Source organism: Diachasma alloeum, unplaced genomic scaffold (genome assembly GCF_001412515.2).
Source record: "Diachasma alloeum isolate Michigan unplaced genomic scaffold, Dall2.0 Dall_scaffold_00181, whole genome shotgun sequence".
Lineage (NCBI taxonomy): Eukaryota > Metazoa > Arthropoda > Insecta > Hymenoptera > Braconidae > Diachasma > Diachasma alloeum.
The window spans coordinates 1,363,125-1,369,364 of NW_021680347.1; positions in this window are offsets into that span (position 1 = coordinate 1,363,125).

Consider the following 6,240-nt stretch of genomic DNA (forward strand, 5'->3'; position numbering starts at 1 on the left):
AAGTTCAGAGTTTTCCAGCGCCATCTTTGGTATGGAGTGAGTGGGGGGTATATACCGATTGTTGTGAAGCTAGGTGGCGACGAGGGAGACAACGCGTTGTTCGACGCTGGGATGGAATGAGTCGATTCTTTCCAGCAATTGTTACGTTACCAATCGACGAGTGTTAAAAGAATAATTTCTCGCGGTAACGTAAAACATCCCATTACGCTTTTCACTGCGACTGACAAATTTAAGAAACAAACAATGTGATTTCCCACTCACGGAGATCCTTTGTTTTACAAAAATGTAGTGGTTGCGCCAAGTCTCTGAAGGTAATCCCAAGACAATAACACCTACCTACAAGTTAGTCCCTATGGATTTGCGGAAAACATTCTAAATTACTTAATTTAATGCATTCTCATAAGTTATTGAGTTTTTCTATCCTCATATGTTGTTGATGAAGGCAACAACAACGGTTTGAATCAAATAAGAAGACTCATAATCTCCATTTGGCCTTTAGTATGCCTCGCGTACTTAATTTATTATCTTATTTATTATCTCCCAAACTGTGCATTATAGCTAGTTAGAATTTTTTTCACTAGTTGGGTAATATTATCTAAAAGTCGATGCTGGGGACTTTTGTCTCAATTTTTTTCTGAAGAGATGGCGATTAAACAAAAATTTTGAAAAAAGAAAAATTGAAAAATATTGATAATTGAGAGAGTTATGATTTTTTGAAAATAACTAGTTTTTGTCCAAAACAATTTTTTTTTCCAAATTGGTCTCAATATTTCTGCGGGGTTTCAAGCTATTAAATCGCCCTTTGGCACATTCAAAGAACATGAAAAACTCTTCAAAATGAGACATCATACACAGCATTATCTTCAGTTTGACGGGGTTTGTACGAGAATACGTTTATTTCAATAATATGCGAGTGCGATGTGGAATAATGTCGGATTGCCCATTTTGGCACGTATGGAAAAATGTTATGTGATTTCCTATAGGATATCCTATAGGAAATCCTATGGAGAATTCGAACATTTCCTATAGGATTTCCCACTGGATTTCCTGTAGGATTCCCTATAGAATTTCCTATCAGATTTATGACCCTAATCCTGACCCTTGTGATCGATTGGTTTCGAGTCTCAATTTTGAATGTTACTTTCTATAGAAACCCCTATAGTGAATTCTATAGGGAATCCTATAGGAAAACCTATAGAAAATCCTATGGGAAATCCTATAGGAAATTCCACCAGAAAAATCCTATAGAAAATGTTCGAATTCTCCATAGGATTTCCTATAGGATTTTTTCATACGTGGGGGATTTTAGGCCAATTAAGTGGGAAAAGGCCGTATGAGGGCCGTTTTGTTTATGTTCCTTTTCCCCTAAAGGTCCGTTTTGCAAACGGAGCTTTAGCTAATGGTCCATTGAAATAACACATGCAGCGCCCTGGCGAAACGGATGATTGGGCAAACAGACTGTTCGTTAATAGTATATTTCGTCACTAGGCCGAAAGAAACTTTTCTGGCGAATATGAGTTTGCAGCCCGAGCCGAAGGCGAGGGCTGCAATCATATGAGCTAGAAAAGTTTTTTTTGGCCATATGACGAACAGTATTTTTTGTTATGACGGCCGTAGGCAGAGATTCACGGACGCGGAGCGGAGCGTCCGTGAAGCGCTGCCTCACGGCCGGAATGACAAAAACGGGCCTTTAGAGCGAAAGGTACACGAACAAACTGGCCCTGAACCTAATCTAGGAAACGTGAAATCTAGATAATTTAAGACTCATTCAGACCTAACTTTCGGTAATACTTTACTCCAGTACATATGTGCTTTTTCCACAATTGGCTCTCTAATGGTGAAACCATGGAACAGAAATTTCTTCCTTTTTTCTTTTAAAAACCCTTAAAATTTTTTTACAAAATATATTATCCCTTTTTTAAAATGAAATTTGCTTGAAACAGATTCGAAGAAAAATATGCAATAATTATTCGAGGAGATTGGGGCAAAGTGAAATGTTAGATAATTTCATTCTAAACAGCCAAATAGTCTTCGGGGTCAAATAGGAGAAATCTGTGCAGTAACCACGCTATTCGTTTGTGCTGTGTGACCCTAACAACTTTGGATTTTTTTCATGAAATATTTCGTTCCTCCCTTTTGACCCTTTAAACTTTTTAGAACGTCCAACCCTTTGTAATTTTTTATNGGGGGGGGGGGGGGGGGGGGGGGGCTGGGAGTAAAATAGGTATACATTTCGCCCTCTCGTTCATCCTCTTGAGGGAGGGGAAAGGTATAGGGTAACATGGACTGCTAACTTTCTGATTATTTTTAGATTACTGTTCCATATAATTTGTAAATTATGAGTGAAGCCTCAGAAAAATTTGAAAAAAATTTGACATCTCACTTTGAAGTGTCTAAAGGCCTTATAAAGGAAAATATCATAAGTAGTTAGATTTTCAAATTTTGATTCCAAAACTCTGGGTCGTGTATGTAAGGCAAATTTTTAGAAAAACGTGGCAACTTTGAGCTTGAATATTTAATTAAGGGTAACATTGAACATGAAAAATCCCACGGAACTTCTTCAAGTATATGATCTAGATCACTCTAAATTTTTTCAGATTTTTCCTAGATCTATCAAATTTATCATTATATCGATATATGCTGGTGCGGCGCGACGATTATGGCGCGACCAACAGCATTCCTAAGTTTTGCGCAACCAACGGAGTGTTAAGTAAACTCATTTTTTGCAATACTTACCAGAAAAGTTTAATTTCTGGGACAGTTTAGCGGACGTAAAGTGTTGGTGTTCCGCACACATGCGTAAATGGTCGCGTGTAAAATTACGCACTAGTAACACAATATTCTGGATTTGATTTCAATAAATCATTTTTGTAGGTACACGATTCTTTTATAAACAAACAATTTATCACTCAAAACATCATTTTTTGAATATTAAGAAATATTAAAAAACCCGGATTTTACCAGCAATTGATTTCATCCCAAGAATGGAGATTTCATCTCCAAAAATAGAAACAAAGTTTATAACATATTGGTAAGAAGGGAATCTTTGAAAAATAATTTTCTTTCAGAATATAGTTCGAATGACTTGTGGAATAATGATTGAGAATTTTTGAACCTAGTGTAGTCAATACAAAACGGTGAAAACTGTGAACAGAAGCAAATACGGACTATTAATTTGAAAGATGAAATAAACATCCTAGGAGAAAAGACTCAACTTACACGGAGAGAAATATTCAATAAAAATTACGTATCTTTTCCGTAATTCCGGAGCGAAATGTGGTTGTAGGAAATTTTACGGAACTGTCACGGAATTTTTCTAGATCGTTCCGTATTTTTTATCTGAATCTTGTGTGAAAAATTACGATACCGTCACTTAAATTTTCTGAGTCCATTCCGTAATCGGTGAGCGAATTGAGTTCCATAATTTTTACTGAACATTTCTCTCCGTGTAAAGAACTAATCAAAACGGATTTATCTCAGAATTTCATTTTTGACGGACGTATCTCGATATTGTTTTGATCTTAAAAGTCATAACTTGCCCAAAATAAAAAAAGGCATATCTCAGAATCATCTTCATTTAAGACACGTAAAAGTGTGCATTGTGATTCCCCCTCTAGCATTCTGGGAAATTGAATCTCCTCAAATCGATCGATCGAAAAAACTCCTCATTCACCCCCTAAAAGTTATTAAACGTGTTCGACTATGTCCTCCTGTCATCGCACACTGCGCGGCACGCGTTTGCCCCTGTGTTAAATCCTCGTCTTTCCTTGTCCCTGGAAAAATCCCCGATAATTTCCGTATTTATAGGATTAATCCCTCGGTACTGTGAGCATGCGAGTGAGTGTACATTCGATGGAATCCGACAACCAGCTGCGTGTGACACCACACGAGTCTGGTTTTTCATACGACCAATAGAGAAACAGTGAACAATTCATTTTTCCCCTTTTTTCTTGGTCGGCTCTATCTCACTCTCTGTTTGCTGTCCCTCGGTAAGCCGCTTATGTTAATGCACGATTTTTGCGCTTTTTTGGAAATTTATCCACCCTGCGTATTTAATCCGACATGAGACAGGGATTGAGAACGATAATTTCACTCCAATAGAGACGCATGATCGATGGCTACGCTGGATACTGAGGGATATGGGGCAACTTTTATTGTTGTCTTCTGTCATTCGGGAAAATATCGGGAGATTATTTTAATTTCTTGAGAAATTTAATCTTTTGGAAAGGACCACTGGATAATGGCCAAAAATAACAGAAACTTTAACTTTCTTCTTTGGTCTGCTTCAGACGTTGAGCTTTGCCAATTTTTCTGGGCCAATGATCACAGATAAAAATGCAAAGGGTCCGTGTCAGGGTGGAATTTTCTCCTCAATTCAATGCTAAAAATATCTCGATTCTGTGCCAACAGTAATAAACAGTTAAATCCCCACTCAATCGTCGTAAATGAGAACAACCACCCTCCATGCCGTGATGTCTGGCGTTATCGTCTATCTCTTGAATTCCTTCCTTCGTGATATCCGTCAATCGCGAGATAATAATCGCTGAAAAGACCTTCTAATGTGATAGGGATCGTAACAATGAAGAGGATTATGAACTAAGCAGAAACGTCAAAGTTTTGGGTGAAGCGAGTGAAATGAGTAAACTTTTTCTATTGAAAAATGCAGGGCAGTTTTTGTGGCTCGATGATGTAGGTGTTGAGAGTAGTAAAGAAGCGTGGAATGTTCGGAATGAACATCCATTAGAAAAGTTTATTAAATTCTTCAACTGGAAGGATAAAATTCCAAAGTGTAAAATTGAAACTCTATTACAAATACATCGCGTACACTGATAGACTGATTCATTTATTTCAAACGAGATTCGTTAACTATTAACGAATGGTAGATTTGAATATGACCAAATGAGTATTCATTAATAGTTAACGAATGGTTCACTTGAAAGATGAAAGTCGAGTCAAACAAGGCTCCTCAAATATGCGTTTGTTAACTATTAACGAATGAACATTTGCTGAGACCGAATAGACCCTGGACTTCAACCAAATTCATTTGTTAACAATAACTAATTTTTTCTATCAGTGTATAAATCCATATCTTTTTAACTAAGCAACATTTCAACTACGATATTTCAATTACTGAAACTTGAATCAATATACCACAAACAAATGATATTCTTTGAAAATTTATCCAGAAATTTTGTCAAACGTCAACGATCAAACAGAATATCTGTCGATTGACGAATCTGCGCATACATCAATGTGAACCGTTGAAATAACTTGAGAGAGGATAATCTTCACCAAATGGTATTCAAACCCCAAACAGTTTTCATTTATGGGTGTATTAAGTTACTAATTAAAACGATAATTGTTTTTTTTGTTCTGCATTATTTATTGAATTGCGGGTCCAAACAATCGAAATATCGGAAAAAAATTGAGCTAATTGAAAATTAAATTAAAAAATTCAAATTAAATTGTTAAAATTAAATTGTCAAAAAAATCATTGACATTAAATTGTTATTAAATTCCAACTCCAAAATGGGATTAATTGATTTTGATTGTAGACAGTATGAAGTAAATTTGACTGGATATTTATATATTACATATTTTTTCGATACATAATCGAAGTCCTTTTGGGGTGTTTTGATAAAATTTGCGAAATTTTGAAAGGAAAAAAATTAAAATAAAATAGATACAGGAGGCCCAACTTGAATGACGGCTCAAAATACTTGTTTTGATTATAAAAATTACTGAAAAAAAATTTTGAGAATCAACCGTGACGTAATATTCAATATTCAAGTTTTTCAACTTTTTTTCGAAAATTCGTTATGATGACCACATAGGAATAAAAAAAAAATTCACTAAAAATACTCGTATAGGCGGTAAAAAATGGAAAATTTTGACGTTTAATAAATCAAAATCAGGCAAATAGAACTCGAGTTATTGGAAAAAACGGAGAAATGAAAAACAAATCATCTCTCCAAAGTGAGCTGCCGAAAAAATCTGAAAAAATTTGATAGTTTTTCCACCCCACCAATCGTAGAAAAAATCGCCATTAATTTCCAAGAGGATGAGGGTCAGCGGTTGACTCCTTTGGCGTGGAATACCTCATATAAAAAAGAAGATGATGATAAAATGAAAATCTTATGTTTTCTTTGAATGATTTTTTTCAATACTAGTGAAATATCCTGGAACGAGCTTCTAATTTGATGAAGATTATAACAATGAGGTTTACGTAAATGTCAACGT